General features: G+C 40.6%; 1 protein-coding gene across 2 annotated transcripts in view; it reads left to right on the forward strand.

Moving 5' to 3' along the window:
• Window positions 1-9590: 9590 nt before the first annotated feature.
• Window positions 9591-17592, forward strand: part of SLC36A1 (solute carrier family 36 member 1) — a 46253-nt gene continuing 38251 nt past the window's right edge. The window contains exon 1 of one of the 2 annotated variants that reach the window (XM_059174082.1): window positions 9591-9746. The gene's annotated coding sequence lies outside the window, so the exon portion shown is untranslated. The remainder of the gene's footprint in view (window positions 9747-17592) is intronic. The other variant, XM_059174083.1, reaches the window with a different exon arrangement.

The raw sequence follows: 17592 nt of genomic DNA on the forward strand, positions 1-17592 counted from the left end.
GCTGAGCAGAGAGCCTGATGTGGGGCTCTGTCCCGGGACCCTGGGATCATGACCTGAGCTGAAGGCAGAGGTTTTAACCCACTGAGCCACCCAGGTGCCCCCCAACACAATCTTTTTAAAAAAATTAATACTTAAAATAATGCCCAGGGTTAAACTATTATTTTTTTAACCAAAGGATTTATAATAAAAAAGTAGAGTCTCCTTATCTAACCTTCTCCATGCGGAGTCCCTCTTTCTGGGGTTAAACTTCTTTAAATCAGTTTTTCTATTCCAGTTCTTTCATACAATAAACTTTAATGATATTTTTAAACTTATCAGTATGATGTTAGATGAAAATTTATACCTGTTTTAGTTATTACTTATCTTTGTAACTTAAAATCACATAACCATAAATATAAATTTATTGTAAATTATAAATATTTGTATCCGTTTCCTTTTGCTGTTGCAACAAATTACCACAAACACCATGGATTAAAACAACACAAACTTATTCTCATACAGTTCTGGAGGTCAGAGGTCCTAAAATCAAGATGTTGGCAAGGTATTCTTTCTGGAGGCTATAGGAAGAAGAATCGGCTTCCTTGTTTTCCCAGCTTCTAGAAGCCTTTCGTGTTCCTTGCATGGAATTCCTTCCTCTGTCTCCAAAGGCAGTAGAATAGCATCTTCTCTAGTCTCTGATCCCCCTGCCTCCCTCCTTTAAGAACGCTTGTAATTACATTAGATCCACCCAGACAATCCAGGATAATCTCCTCACCTCCACATCCTTAATTTAATCCCATCTGCAAAGTCCTTTTTTGCTATACAAGGCAATATATCCTCAGGTTGTGGAGATTAGGATGTGGACATGTCTGGGGACCATTATTCTGCCTCCTCCACTATACATCCCAGATTCCCTGGAACAGTCCCACTAAATGCCTACTGTCCTGATGCAAATATTAATAATAATAAAAGCCTCTTTCATTCTCAAAAGTGTCTCCATTTCACATGATATGAACACCCTACTTAACCAGGGTTTCTCAACCTTTTTTATGTTATAACACACGTAGAAAATGATAGCATTTTATAGATCCTCAGTATAAAAGAACAAGCCTGCTTATGGCTAGAGGAAACTCTCAGGAGCTCCAGCAGCCTTAAGATCTGCCTGGCTGCTTCGAGGGGCACGAGGATCCATATCTCAGCACCCCTATATCCAATTTATGGTACTCATTGGCCAGTGCACACCATTGGGAAAGTCTTCCTTACACTAAACAGTATGTTTAAAGTTTGTTCTTGTGATGCCCTCCTGTTGAGCAGCATTTGGTTCCAATGAGTATAGCTGGGTCTCATGCACATGACTGATGCTCCCGCTGATTAATTCAGGTTGTCAGACTGATGTGCTCCTTGCCATCTTTTCACGAATGCCTCCCAGTTCTGTGCCTGCAGAATCTGCTGTCCCTCACATGCTCTCCCGTGCATCAGAGTGCTGGCATTGGTGGCAAAGCAGTCTTCCTGGGGTCACAGGAGAGGCTTTTGAAGAGCTCACACAAATCTTCTCTGGGACTCCAGAGTGTGTAAGACTCTTAGCTTTGTGACATATTTTTCTTCTTTAAACATACTTTGTTACCATAAACATATTAGGGGTAAACATCTTATCATCATTACTGCCTTTCAGATCATTGAAAACACACTTACACACACACACACATACACACACACACACACACACACACCAGCTTGGCCAAGAGGCACATTACAGTGTGTCAATCAGACACCAGCACTTTTCATATGTACTTGAGCTGATACTTGTTTTCTTAGCAGGGTCCTTGTTTTAATTGCTGCTTTTTATTTCCACTCTGTTCCTCATTTACTGTACAGTATGCACTCTCCATAGTCCTCAGCATGTCATGTCATGATGGTGTTTGGCCTTTATTATAGGAATTTTGTCTCTTCCAACATCCATACCAAATTAAGGATTTAAAAATTAATTTTCAGCATTTGTGCCACTTAACATATCCTTGAATTGTACTAGCTTCAGAATATTTTAAATTATACTGATGATGAGTGGTTATACCACAGCTAATAATTACCCACATCACCCACAGAGGTTCCTTGTGACCAGTGGCATTTCTCTGGATTCTCACAGAAGTGGGTGGGGACTTCTGTGTCCCAACCAAAGTGGCCACTGTGTGGCAGTAATAGTGTAACACAATTCACAGCTTCCTTGGGAGTATCAGTCTGGCTATTATGAGATACTTTGTGAAATGTTAGATTTGAGTGGGATTCTACTGTTATAAATTCTGGGTACAAAGTGGAACTTTACTATTATTTTTATATCCAGCCATCTTAAATTCATGTCATTCAGATATGTATACAGACTGTGTTGTGTATATGCACCCTGTTTTATTTTTCTTAACAAAATGTGATCATTTTCTGTTATGTTGTTACTCTTGTGTGAGGTGGGGGCCCAGGGCTTGGAGGCTGGAGTGAAGAGACCCATGATGTGTGTGTGACTCTGGGTGCACCTTTCCTCCTCTCTGGGGCTCAGTTTCTCCAGCAAAGGATCCCTAGTGGCCTGTCCTTGCCACTGTCTTCCTGGTCTAGGAGAAGGCAGCTCCATTCTTCCTGTGGCTCAGGCCAAAGTATTTGTCTCCTCTCTCTCATACTTCATTTCCTATCCATCAACACTGGACATTTCTAATCTGCCATAAAAATATATTCAGAAACTGACCACTTCTCACCACCTTCACTGTGGTTATTCTTGTCCAATCATCGCACTCTTATTCTGGATTACAGCAACTGCCTCCTGACTGGTCTACCCTTTTTGCCCTTGCCCATATCAACCCAATAGACAGGCATCCTTCTAAACCCAAGTCAGATCACAGCATTCCTCTGCTCATACTCCTCTAATATCTTACCATCTCACTCAGAGTAAAAGCACACAGAGTAAAAAACTCACAGAGGTCTACAATGTTTGCACCCAGTTGTTCTTGCTCTGACCTAATTTACTCCTTTTCCCGTAGCAGACTCTGCTATGGCCACACTGACCTCCTTGTATTTACTTAATTCCAGTATAGTTAATGTACACTGAATATAGTATTAATCTTGGGGGTATAGCATAGCAATTCAACACTTTCATACATGAGCCAGTGCTCATCATGGTAAGTGTATTCTTAATTCCCTTCACCTATTTCACACATCACCGCACCTGCCATCCCTCTGGTGACTATCAGTTTGTTCTCTATAGTTAGGAATCTGTTTCCTGGTTTGTCTCTCTTTTTTTCTTTGTTCATTTGTTTTGTTTCTTAAATTGCACATATGAGTGAAATCATCATATGGTATCTTTCTCTGGCTTATTTCACTTAGCATTATATCCTCTAGATCCATCCATGTTGCCACAAATGGCAAGATTTCATTCCTTTTCATGGTCAACTAATATTACTATATATATATATATATATATATATATATATATATATACACACATATATATATATCTCACACCTTCTTTATCCATTTATCTATATCAATGGACACTTGGGCTGCTACCACAGTTTGGCTATTGAAAATTATGTTGTAACAAACATAGGGCTGCACATGTCTTTTCAAATTAGTGTTTTTGTATTCTTTGTGTAAATACCCAGTAGTGGAATGACTAGATCATACAGTAATTCTTTTTTTTAAATTGTATTTATTTATTTGACAGACAGAGATCACAAGTAGGCAGAGAGGCAGGCAGAGAGAGAGAGGCGGGTAAGCAGCTTCCTCACCAAGCAGAGAGCCCAATGTGGGGCTCAATCCCAGGACCCCAGGACCATGACCTGAGCCAAAGGTAGAGGCTTAACCCACTGAGCCACTCAGGTGCCCCGTCATATGGTAATTCTATTTTTAATTTTTGAGAAGACTTTCCACAATAGATGTACCAGTTTGCAGTCCCCAACAGCACATGGGAGTTCCGCTTTCTCCACATCTTCACCAATAGTTGTTTCTTGTGTTTTTGGTTTTAGCCATTCTGACCAGTGTGAGGTGATATCTCATTTGTTGTTTTGACTTGTATTTCCCTGATGATGATTGATGTTGAGCATCTTTTCATGTGTCTGGGTCTATCTGTATGTCTTCTTTGGAGATTTGTCTGTTCATGCTTTCTGCCCATTTTTAAATTGGATTTTTTAAAGAGGTATTGAGTTGATAAGTTCTTCAGATATTTCAGATACTAGCCCCTTATTGAACGTATCATTTGCAATTATCTTCCCCCATTCAATAGATTGTCTTTTAGGTTTTTTTTTTTTTAAAGATTTTATTTATTTATTTGACAGACAGAGATCACAAGTAGGTAGAGAGGCAGGCAGAGAGAGATGGGGAAGCAGGCTCCCTGCTGAGCAGAGAGCCCGATGTGGGGCTCGATCCCAGGACCCTGAGATCATGACCCAAGCCGAAGGCAGAGGCTTTAACCCACTGAACCACCCAGGTGCCCCGGTTGCCTTTTAGTTTTGATTGTTTCCTTTGTTGTGCAGAAATTTTTCCTTTGGATGTAGTCCCAACAGTGTATTTTTTGCTTTTTTTTTTTCTCTCACCTCAGTAGACATAACTAGAAAAATATTGCTACAGAGAATGTCAGAAAGTACTGCCTGTGTTCTCTTCTAGGATTTTTATGGTTTCAGGCCTCACATTTAGGTCTTTAATCCAGTTTGCATTTATTTTTGTGTATGGTATAAGAAAGTGGTCTAGTTTCATTCTTTTGCTTGTAGCTGTCCAGTTTTCCCAGCACCATTTGTTGAAGACTCTCTTTTCCCCATTGGATATTCTTGCCTCCTTTGTCATAGATTAGTTGACCATATAATCTTGGGTTTATTTCTGGGCTCTTTATTCTGTCCCATCAGTCTATGCATCTAATTTTGTGCCAGTGCCAACTGTCTTGATTACTTGAAGACTGGGATTGTATTACCTCCAGTCTTGTTCTTCCTTTTTAAATCATTCTGGCTATTTGAGGTCTTTGTGATTCCATACAAATTTTAAGATTTTAATATTTTTTGTTCTAGTTCTGTGAAAAATATTGCCGGTATTTTAATAGGAACAAATAACAGCATTTGTTCTTCCAATCCATGAGCATGGAATGGTTTTCTGTTTGTTTGTGTCATCTTTACTTTCTTTCACCAATGTTTTATAGTTTTCAGAGTACAGGTCTTGGTACCTGTAATAAACATAACCTCCTTAGTTATGTTTATTCCTAGGTATTTTATTCTTTTTCGTGCAATCGTAAATGGGATTATTTTCTTAATTTCTCTTTTTGCTACTTCATTATTAATGTGTAGAAATGCAACAGATCTCTGTATATTGATTTTGTGTCCTGTGACCTTACTGAATTCATTTATCAGTTCTAGTAGTTTTTCAGTGGAGTCTTTAGGGTTTTCTATATATACTATCATGCACACTGACCTCCTTTTAATTTTTCAAATAGGCTAGGCACAGTCCCTCCTGGGGCTTTAGCCCATGTTATTGCCTCTGCCTAGAATGCTTTTCTCAAATGCACAGGGCTGGTTCCTCACCTACTTTAGGACTTTGTTTAGATACCGCCTCTCAGTGGTATCTTCCCTAACTATTTAAAGAGACTGCAATCCCTTTTCTCTGCCTCCAGACTCCCTCTCCCACGTTCCTGATTTTTCTCCATAGCAGGTACACCTGCTGACACAATATGTATATTATTTGTTTGGGTTGTCTATTCCCCCTCACTAAAATGTAAGCTTCACAGGGGCAGAATTTTTGTCTGTTTTGTCCACTGTTCTATTTCCAGTGCCCGGCACATAGATAATAAGTATTTATCAATGAAAAAACACAAATTTCCTTATTCTTATCTTCTTTTTTTTTAAGATTTTATTTATTTATTTGACAGAGAGAAATCACAAGTAGATGGAGAGGCAGGCAGAGAGAGAGAGAGAGGGAAGCAGACTCCCTGCTGAGCAGGGAGCCCGATGCGGGACTCGATCCCAGGACCCTGAGATCATGACCTGAGCCAAAGGCAGCGGCTTAACCCACTGAGCCACCCAGGTGTCCCTCCTTATTCTTATCTTCTTACTCTTCCATATGATTCTTCATTTTTTATTACATTTTTAACTTCCAAGAGCTGCTTTTCCCCCTCAGAGTATTTTTTAAAAGCAATATTTTTGTTGCTGTTCTTATGTCATGATTGCAACATCTTATCTCTCTGAGGGTATTTGTTTGTGCACTTGTTTTTTGCACAGTCTCTTCCAAAATGCATCATGGGTTTGCACATTGGATTACTCTTTCATCTTAACAGTCTTGGATCTTGGATGTCTGATAATCTCATATACATTCTTTTAAAGATTTTATTTATTTGACAGACAGAGATCACAAGTAGGCAGAGAGGCAGGCAGAGAGAGGGGAGGGGAAGAAGCAGGTTCCCTGCTGAGCAGAGAGCATGATGCGGGGCTGGATCCCAGGATCTGGGGATCATGATCTGAGCCAAAGGCAGAGGCTTTAACCCACTGAGCCACCCAGGCACCCCCTCATTAACATTTAAAAATAAACCTTAAGGAGTTCAGTTTATCTACAATCAAGTTAACGTATCTAATTAGCCAGGTAATGGCTTTTGACAAATGTAAAAACCCACAGAACCAGCTTCTCAATCAATATATAGAACATTAACATCATTCCAGAAAGTTTTCTCTGTCCCCTTGTAATCCCCAACCCACACATCCCAAGCAGTTATTGTTCAGCTTTCTGTCAATGGACTCAATTTTGCTCATTCTCTAAATATTTATAAATCAAGTCATATATTATGCAGTTTTTTGTCTCTGGTTTCTTCCATTTGCCATAATGAGATTCATCCACATTTTTGCATATATCAATGGTTCCTTTCTACTCTATATGACATGGTTTGTCTATCAATTCACCTATTGATAAGTATGTGGGTTGTTACTAGTCTAGCTTTATTGAACTGTCTGCTATGAAATTACAATTCTGTGTGGACAACAGCTTGAACAAAAGTGAGGCAAGCCAAGAAGCCTAGGTCACAAAATTTAGGAGGCACTCACGCTTGGGTTCAGGTAAGTTGCCAACCCTGTACCTGTAAAACCCTGAAAGTGAGTGTCTCCTTAAATTTCTCACTTGCACTTTGCTTGCCTCACCCTAGTCCAGAACTTGCTGTGGATAAACATTTTGATTTTTCTTGGGTAGATAACTAGGAGTGGAATTTCTGGATCACAGAAGAGTTGTCAGTTTAACTTCATTAAAAAGGTAACTGTCAAAACAGTTTTCCAAAGTGGTTGCATCATTATACACTCCCATCAACAACTGATGAGACTTGAGTTGCTCTACAGCCTCACCAACAAGTGTATTTCCAGTTTTCTGTTCTGTTGCCACAGACCAATGTGGCTCATCCTGTGACTCTTGTTGTCATACTCATCTTCTTGGCTTCCCTAATCCAACCCAGATTCAGAAGAGCTTTTGCTGAACTCTTTCTGTGCCCATGGTTGCAAACAAAAGAAATAACAGCTATACAGCTCTAAGTGAACTCTCTTCATCTTCAGGCAAAATGTTTTTACTGATGCATTTCTGAGATCTGCCCCCACTGGGGCCATTTATTTCTCTTTAAGTTTCTTTTCCATTGTCCTTCATAGCTTCTATCTGATCTCAGCTGCTTTTGTTAGCCTTTACATGTATTTTGGTTGGTACCTGTGGATTCTACTACCTTTCCTGAAAATAGAGTTTTCAAAATTTTTCCTTTTTGCTTTTGCATTGTTTTCTACAAGAGTTAAAGTACTTATAAATGTATCCATATTGAACAGGAAATCTTTATTTGTATTTCTGAAGAAACTGTGGAAGCAGAGGTGGATTTATATAGTCGGAAGGAGATATAATTTTGTTAATTTCTAATTAGGACTGCATAATGATAGGGTTGATAGAATCTTAACAGTATCTGAAAATGATGCGACCTATTTTTCAAGGGCATCTCTAGTGAGAGTGTGGTGACCAGGTACAAGAAAGAATCCTTATTATGTCAATGCACCCCAAGAGCAAACTGGGGAAGGCAAATTCCCACTGCCATCAGTAATTCCAACAGGGAGTTCTGTGGTTCTCATGAGATCTGCCTTTCTTGACTAAGACATTAGAAAGAGCCGTAGAATCAATGAGATTTAAGGCCTGGAGGTGACATGGACTGAGAAGCATTCCAAGCACAGTTCCTGGCACTGAGCAATGAACTGGTGGGTTATTGCAGGGATGGAATGAACTCACTGCCCTTCCTATTTTAAACTGAGCATGAATCTGCATTCTTCTCTCTTTCCCTGGTGAAATGAACCAACGGGTACCATCGGTTATAGAACATATAAAGATTTTAAATGGATATATATAAAGTAATGTGTGCATATGAAGTAATTTAGACAGTATAGACAGTGAAGAGCAGAAGTCTTAAGCAAAACAGTAAGTACTGCTATTCACGATTCTATGTTTTAATACCACAAATCTCTGTATGTCTCTCTCTACAAATAATTCTATAAATATATAATATAGAATATGGAGAATAATACATGCTGGTAACTGTGTAATTCTTTGGAGAAGAGAGTGAATTTGGAAGAAGGGAATTTTTCACTGTTTATATATTTATATATTGTCTAACATTTCTAAGAATATACTCATGTATTATATAATTTTTACTGACTATCTTAACAGCTTCATGGAGGTATAACTGACATACAATAAATTGCACATATATAAAATTTTTTATTTCTTTTTAAACTGCACGTACTGAATGTGTATAATTTGATAATTTAAATCTATATTCACTTGTGAAACCATCACCACTATCAAGGTAGTGAAAATATTTGTCACCTGGCAAGTTTCCTTATGACCTTTCATAATCTCTCCTCTCCTGACCTCCCCACCTACTCCCAGGCAACCACTGATGTGTTTTCTGTCACTGACGATTATTAAACATCTTCTAAAATAGGAAATAAATGGAATATGTTTTCTGACTTCTTTTACTCAGCACAATTGTTTTAAGACTTATCCATTTTGTAGCCGTATCAGTAGTTTATTCTTTTTTGTGTGTGAATAATTACATAATTATTATTTTATTTATTTATTTTTTAGTTACATAATTTTTAAAGGGAGAATTCAGGGCAAAGGAGGCAAGAGAAAGCTAGATAACACATACGCCTCAAACATCCTGAAATGTTGCCATCCATTTAAAAATGTTACTTAAGTGTTTAAATATACTGAAAAGATAACGTTGTCTTACCTCACACAGTCCCATTTCCACGAGCAACCACAAATGGGTTTGTGTAAGCTTCGAAAAACCTGACTAGGTGATTTTTTTTTTAAAGATGTCTTTTTTTGTATTATAAAAGCGACACATGCTCCCCGCGACGTGGTAAGGAAAACGCCGCGTGTGTAGACAGGAGCCCAGGGCTCAGGGGACAGAGCTCAAGGGACTCGCCGGCCTCGCTCCGAGCTCAGCGCCCCGCCCCGCCCCGTTGTCCCAGGCCCCAGGCCCCCCGAGCACCGCCCTGTCTGCAATGACAACAACTGGTCGCCAGGTGGTGCTGCGGCGCCGGGTTCCGGAGCTTCGTGACAGAAGGGGAGCTACAGCCAGCGGGGACACGTGACCCGGGGCTCCGGCTGGGGCTCCGGCGTCACGTGACGCGGCCCGGAAGCCGCGAGCCCCGGCAGCTAAGGGGGATGGCAGGGGCTCCGCGCTGAGGCCAGGACAGGTGGGCTGCACCGAAGCGGGAGCCGGAGCCGGAGCTCGAGCGGTGAGTCTTCTCGCTGACCGGCCGGGGCTGCCGGCGAGTCACTGTCTCAGGCGGGACCCACGTCGCCTTCCTCGGGGGCGCAGCGGATGCTCGGGGTCAGGCACTGACCGACTTGGGGTGCGGGTCCGAGTCTCCCCGGCTTCCCACCCTCAGCCGCGATAAGATGCGGGCACCCCTCCCGGGATGAGGCGAGCACTGTCTGCGGCACCGTCTCCCTTGACCTCCCCTTGCCGTTTGACAGGTGGGGAAACTGAGGTAGCGAGCTGGGAAGGGTCAGCCAGACGACGAGCCAGGGCTTCTTCCACGCTTCCCAAAGGGGCCCCGTCGCCTCGGGCAGGTCACGCGCCCTCTGTGAGAACCCTGCTTGGGGGACTTGCGATGGTGGGTCTTCGGGTCATAGAGCTCCAGACCTGGGACCCCCTCCCCCCCGCCGGTGCAGCCCCCTTCTAGGACAGTTGGGGAAATCGAGGCTCGGGGCTTGCCTAAGGTCACACAGTGAGTGAGTGGCAGCGCTGCGACTAGAATCCAAGTCTCCCCAGGCTCCAGCAGCGGCTTGCTTTTCAGCACACCGCCTCCTGCAGACAGCTTGACGTGTGAACGGCACCCTCTCCCGTCCTCTCCTCTTCTGGCGCTCCCTTTTTTTTAGCTCTGCATTCTCCATCCCCGGATTGGCTTGGTTCTGGGTGTGGTTCCCTGTTTCAGTGTTCACGATTTTTTCTGCAGCCTCATCACTCTGTAGGTTTTGCTTCCAACGTCCTGCTATTTTGTGTAAATGGTGCCGAAATACGAAATAGGAATTGGAGTAAGCTCCTGGGTGGGTAGGTGGCTCCCAGCAGGGGTTGTGGAGAGCCCTGGGGTTAACCTGAAGAATGTAAAGCCCCGGCTTTAGTTTTTCTGTAGCTTGCTTGTCTCCTTTGGAGAATGTTGGCTATTTGGATGCAACCATTGGAGGTTTGCTGAAATGAGATAGTGTCGTGGCGTGATGGAAAGAACCAAGACTGGGGAATTGGGAGATACTGTTCTAACTCTGACACTTGCTTTGCAACCTTGGGTGACTCCCATCCTGGAATACAGTGATGGAGTTGAATCCCTAAGGACCTCTTCTGCTCTGACATTCTGTACCTTTAGCTCTGTTTGTCTTCTAATCCGAGCGGGTTTTCCCCTGGGTACATTACTGTCGCCTTGTGACAAGGGTTAATCCAGTTGTCCAGGAAGCAGTCTCCCTACTCCACTCATTTCTAGGTTACCATGAGATCCCCCTCTTTCTTTATCTCTGTATTAAGTCCAATCTAAATTTTGGCAGCTGAGAATGATTTCGACTGTCTTTAATCACTTTAAACATGATCAAGGCCTTCTTTGACTCTTGTCGAGAGCCTTGTCCACAGTAATTAACTTGTACGTTGAGAGTATGTTTTCTTTAAAGATGTGGAGGAAGTAAAGAGGACACAAAGCGATGGTCTTTTCCTCGGAGTTTGAGACGGTGGGGTGGAGGCTGTGTGAAGAAGAGGCTGCTGTGATGCCGCTATTAAGCCTCTCTTCCTTTGCTTTCTGAGTGTGTCATTTATAATGGCCTGCTATTGAGTCCTTATTTTCCCTTTAAACCATATAGCTTTTCATTCAGCCTCATCTCTCTGCAGCTGGAGTGCTCAGAGCTGGCTTTGTCTATTTTAAAGGCAGATTCCATTTCTTCTGCAATATTCCAGAGACTACAATGAAGACCAATGGATGCAAGTGCCAAAAGGGAAGTGGCTTTGGGTGAACTTAAGAACTTTCAAAGAATAAGAGCTCTTTCATGTTTCAGCACAGAGCATGGAGGTCCCTGTCACTGAAGATAATTGTCACTGGGCAATTACTTTTGGGAATGCTATAGATTATGTTATTGTGTTGGGTAGAGCTTTGGACTAGGTAAAATTTGAGGTTTTCTTCTAACTCAGGGGTACTGTGAAACTCTGGGAGGGTTTCTTTTTTTAATTTATATATTTAACAGACAGACATCACAAGTAGGCAGAAAGAGAGGAAGGGAAGCAGGCTCCCTGCTGAGCAGAGAGTCCGATGTGGGGCTCCATCCCAGGACCCTGGGAACATGACCTGAGCTGAAGGCAGAGGCTTCAACCCACTGAGCCACCCAGGCGCCGCCTGGGAGGGACTTTTTAGCATGAAGAATGTGAAGTAGAGTGGGTGTCCACTTCTATGACTGCCTTACTTTTCCCCTTGCCTCAGACAATTACTTTCTCTTGCGTTAAGTACTCTTGTTTTTTAATTTAATTTTATTTTTAAAATTTCTCTTCCCCCAGGGAGTGTCTGAATTCTTTAAATGCTTGCTATCTCTTCCAAGGTCAGATGCTGAAGAGTCCTTGTGCTATGAATGATACATTTCTTCTTTCCACCCTAACCTGAAAGCAGGGTTCTAGAACTAGGCTGAGTGAATGGACTTTGGTTTCTGCTTTGGCTGGCCTAGCTCTGATAACCCCTTCCAGAAGTGTGTGACTGACTGACCACCAACACCTAGGCTAGCTTTTCTCTTTGCCCACAGAGGAAACTCACGCTGAGTCCTTTTACCTCAACCCAAGCCTTGCAGAAATCCTGAGCCTCTCTCCTTAAGCAAGGCCTTACTGGATCTAAGCAAACAAAGCTAGCTCTGTTTTATAGGTGTGGGGTCTCATGGATGAGACATTCTTAATGTGCCAGAATAGGAACCACATGATGTTGCATTTGGTCCCATCTTTTCTTTGATCTCCCAAACATTTCTCTTAGAAGCCTCGACACCCAGGACCAGCTCTCAATAGTAGGAAATATTCTCTAGTAGGAAATATTCCTTTGTGCTTCCCTATTCCGTGAAGTCAGGAATCTGTCTGTGTTACTGCGATGCTCATGGCACATAGATCACCATTTCCAAGACGAGCTGGCTCTGCTCTCCAGAGTGATGAAAAGGAGAACTGCAGAACTGCAAGTTTGCACAGTGAACTTTCTGACTTCCTGCTCTTAAAATTCTGTATAGTGATAATTGCATCTAGCTCTGAACTCATGTACTTTTTATTATGCAGAATTCCCCCTGCATGCCTAATCTTGCCCCTGTTTTGTTCCAAAGGAGATTGCAAGGAGGATAGATAATTTATGGTGTGATAGAAAAATGGACTGAATGTGGTATGTTGTATTCTAATCCCATGTCTTTAACTGGCTGGGGCCTTGGTTTTCTCACCTTTGAATGAGAAGCTGGGGCGTTAGGTCTTCTGTAAGTCATGCCTGGTCCTGACATTTAGTGGTTTTTATGTTTGTGTGTAAAAAGTGAGTGTGTTTGTCTCATCAGCCCCTCCTAGGCAGAGCCTGCTGAAGTCAGCAGCTGCTTTGCGGCTGCCCTCTCACCAGAATCTTTTAGGCAGGAATCAAATTATGAAATGTACTTCTGTGGTAGGTGAAATGGAGTTTCATCTGATTCCCTTTAAAAACAAATCACATGGAAGTTAGAAATTTTCATTTTCCTCCTTGTAGACCCCACATAGCAACACAGTCTGTTTCCTTGTTTATGATTTTGGAATTCCAGCAGTATAGAAGAGAAAAATGCATCTAAAGAATTTGCTGATTCTTAGGGTTCCAAAGTCTAACCCAGTGTAATTGTTTCAGAAAAATGGGTAGCACTTGTAGTCTGCAAATATCACCAATCCGTGAACTCTGTTAGGAAATGAGGCCTGGGGTGTGCCTATCATAAGATCATATATATTTTTCTAGTGCCTAGTATAAATCCACCTGTAATCAAGATCATTTAGGAAGATGGTTAAAAATAAAAATGCTCAGGTTGAATCAGATTGGGCCGAGAAATCTGTTTGGTTTTTTTAAAGCCATTTTATTGACATATAATTCACATGGCATGGCATACAGTTCAACCATTTAAAGTGTACAATTCAGAGGCTTTTAGTATATTCACAGAATTGTGCAGCTGTCACCACAATCAATTCTGGAGCCTTTCCACCTCCCCAAAAGAAACTGTTCCTTAGGTGTCCCCTGCTAATTCCTCTTAACTCCATACCCCAAGCCTTAGGCAACTACTACTCTGTTTTCTGCTCTAGACTTTCATATGAACAAAAGCATATCGTATATGGTGCTCTATGACTGACTTTTTTCAATTAAAATAATGTTTTCCAGGTTCACCCATGTAGTCACATGTATCAGTATTTAATTTTTTTAATTTATTTTTTATTTATTTTCAGCATAACAGTATTCATTATTTTTGCACCACACCCAGTGCTCCATGCAATCCGTGCCCTCTATAATACCCACCACCTGGTACCCCGACCTCCCACCCCCTGCCCCTTCAAACCCCTCAGATTGTTTTTCAGAGTCCAGAGTCTCTCATGGTTCACCTCCCCTTCCAATTTCTCCCAACTCCCTTTTCCTCTCTAACTCCCCATGTCCTCCATGCTATTTGTTATGTTCCACAAATAAGTGAAACCATATGATAATTGACTTTCTCTGCTTGACTTATTTCACTCAGCATAATCTTTTCCAGTCCCATCCATGTTGCTACAAAAGTTGGGTATTCATCCTTTCTGATGGAGGCATAATACTCCATAGTGTATATGGACCACATCTTCCTTACCCATTCGTCCGTTGAAGGGCATCTTGGTTCTTTACACAGTTTGGCGACCGTGGCCATTGCTGCTATAAACACTGGGGTACAGATGGCCCTTCTTTTCACTACATCTGTATCTTTGGGGTAAATATCCAGTAGTGCAATGGCAGGGTCATAGGGAAGTTCTATTTTTAATTTCTTGAGGAATCTCCACACTGTTCTCCAAAGAGGCTGCACCAACTTGCAGTCCCACCAACAGTGTAAGAGGGTTCCCCTTTCTCCACATCCCCTCCAACACATGTTGTTTCCTGTCTTGCTAATTTTGGCCATTCTAACTGGTGTAAGGTATACCTCAATGTGGTTTTAATTTGAATCTCCCTGAGGGCTAGTGATGATGAACATTTTTTCATGTGTCTGACAGCCATTTGTATGTCTTCATTGGAGAAGTGTCTGTTCATATCTTCTGCCCATTTTTTATTGATAAATAATATTATATCAATATACCACGTTTCATTTATCCATTCATCAGGTTTATTTCCACATTTTGGCGCTTAGGGATAATGCTGCTGTGAACATTTGTGTACCAGGTTTTTGTGAGGACATACATTTTCATTTTAGGACATACCTAGGAGTAGAATTGCTGGGTCATATGGTAATTATGTTTTGAGTAATTGCAAGACTGTTGTCCAAAGTGGCTGTACCATTTTACATTCCCACCAACTGTCTTAGAGGGCTCTCATTTCTCCACAGCTTCACCAAAATTTTTTATTATCTATCTTTGATTTTAGCCATCTTGGTGGGTATGAAGTGGTCTTTGGTTCACATTTTCCTGATGGCCAGTGATATTGAATATCTTTTCATGTGGTTATTGGCCATTTTCACATCTTTGGCAATATGACTCTCCAGGTGCTTTGCCTATTTTTTAATTGGATTGACTTTTTATTATTGAGTTATAATAGTCCTTTGTATTTTCTGGATATAAGTCTCTTATCAGAAATATGATTTGCAGAAATTTTCTCCCATTATTTGTGTTGCTTTTCACTTCTTTGGTGTTGTTTGAGACACAAACATTTTTAATTTCAATAATGTCTAATTTACCTGGGTTTCCCCCTGGTTTTTTTTTGGCTTGTGCTTTTGTTGTCATATCTAATTATCTAATCTGAGGTCATGAAGATTTATGCTTATGTTTTCTTCTAAGACTTCTATGGTTTAACTCCTGTGTTTAGGTCTTTGATCTGTTATGATTTAATTTTTGCCTATGGTTTGAGATAGAGTTCTAACTTCATTCTTTGAATGTGAATATCCAGTAGTCCCAGCATGATTTGTTGAAAAGATGGTTCTTTTCCCATTGAATTATCTTGGCACTCTTGTCAAAAATCAGTTGACCATAGATGTGAGTGTTTATTTTTGGACTCTCAATTCTATTCCATTTATCTATATATCTATCTTTATGCCAGTACCTTATTATCTTGATTACTGTAGCTTTGTGCTAAGTTTTGAAATTGGGAAGTCCTCCAACTTTGTTCTTCTTTTTTAAAATTATTTTGGCTAATCTGAGCCTCTTGAATTTCCACGTGAATTTTAGAATCTGACAGTTTCTTGCCAGTTTCTGAAAAGGCAACTGGGATTTTGTTAGGCATTCAGCTGAAACTATAGGTCAGTTTGGAGAATATTGCCATCTTAACAACATTCAGTCTTCTAATCCTTGAACATTGGGGTGTTTTTTCAACTTTTTAGGCTCTTAATTTCTTTCAACAATATATTGTAGTTTTCATGTACAATCCTTCCACATTCCTGGCTTAAATTTATTCCTAAGAATTTTATTCTTTTTTGATGGTATTGTAAAGAGACAGTTTCTCAATTTAATTTTCAGATTGTTCATTGGAAATTCATAGAAACACAACTGGTTTTTGTATTTTGACTTTGTATCTTACAACTCTGCCGAATTTACTAATTCTCCTAGCTTTAGTAGATAACTTTTTATGTGTTTACAAGTCACCCTTTAAAGTATTGTTTAGTTTTTGGTGATGAAGCTAAGTAATACTTCAGTACTGCCTCTCCCTCCCTCTATTCCTTTGTCCTCCCCTGACCTTCCGATATGCCCCCAAAGATAGATGATAGATAGATAGATAGATAGATATGGATTCTCTTTCCTTTGTTGGAATGGAAACCAATCAGTAAGCTCTTAGATGGTAATTTGTTGAGAATGTTTTATGTATTTTCAAAAGTGAGTAAATATGAGGCTGATAGGTGGATGAAAGATGCTCAGTTTTTATTTTGCTGAAAATTAAAGAAATGTAAAATTAAACAAGTACAAGGAGCCACCGTCTGTTTAAAAGAACAAAAATTAAAATGAGAAAAACCAACATTGGCAGAGTTATGAAGAGACAGTCATGTCCATATATTGTTAGTGACACTATAGGTTAGTTCAGCCATTTGTATGTTAAGAACCATAAAAATGAACTTATTCACCTAGTTCTATGCCAAAGATATGTCTCAAAAATTAAAAATTGTATGAATTCTTATTAGCTGTGCTATAATAGATTTTAAAAAAGAAAGCATAAACCTCAAATCCAACGATTAGGAACTAGTGAAGCAAATTATTATATCAACATAATGATGGACCATTATGTTGCAACTAAACATTATTAGTGTGTGTACTGTACAGATTCAAGGAAGAGTAGATATGAAATAAGTGGGAAAACCCTTAAAATAATGAGAATATTGATAACAAAAAATGGGTTATGTAAGAAATTTTTAAAAAATGTTAAGTTTATACAAATAGCTGATATTTCAGTACAATTATGGTTGAATGTATACTTGAAGAAAAAAATATTTTTCCACTGAACAAAAAGTTTCTTACTTTGTAGTGGTTTACCCTTATGGGTCTAAATTCATTAGGAAAATTTTAACTTTGTGTTGATGGACCACACATAATATATAAACTTTTTTTCTTTGTCCTTAAGAACCTGAAGGACAAGCTTGTCCTGAATTTTCACATATCATGCCCCTCATGTTAACAGTTAGCAGGTGCTATTAAAATCTCCCACAGGGCAGGAATCACAATTGCACAAGAGATTTGGAAACCAGGTTTCATCAAAGGGAGCCCAGGGCAAGGTAGCGTGGCCTTGGAGGCCAACACTCAGTGGGGACAGCTAGAGAGCAAGGGAAGGCACCCTTGGTTGCAGAAAGAGCCCCAGAAGGAACTCCAGGAGGGACTACACCCACCCTCTATCGTGCTTAGATCCCTACTTCACAGCTCTGAGAAAGGCCTTCTGC

Source organism: Mustela lutreola, chromosome 5 (genome assembly GCF_030435805.1).
Source record: "Mustela lutreola isolate mMusLut2 chromosome 5, mMusLut2.pri, whole genome shotgun sequence".
In the NCBI taxonomy this organism is placed as follows: domain Eukaryota; kingdom Metazoa; phylum Chordata; class Mammalia; order Carnivora; family Mustelidae; genus Mustela; species Mustela lutreola.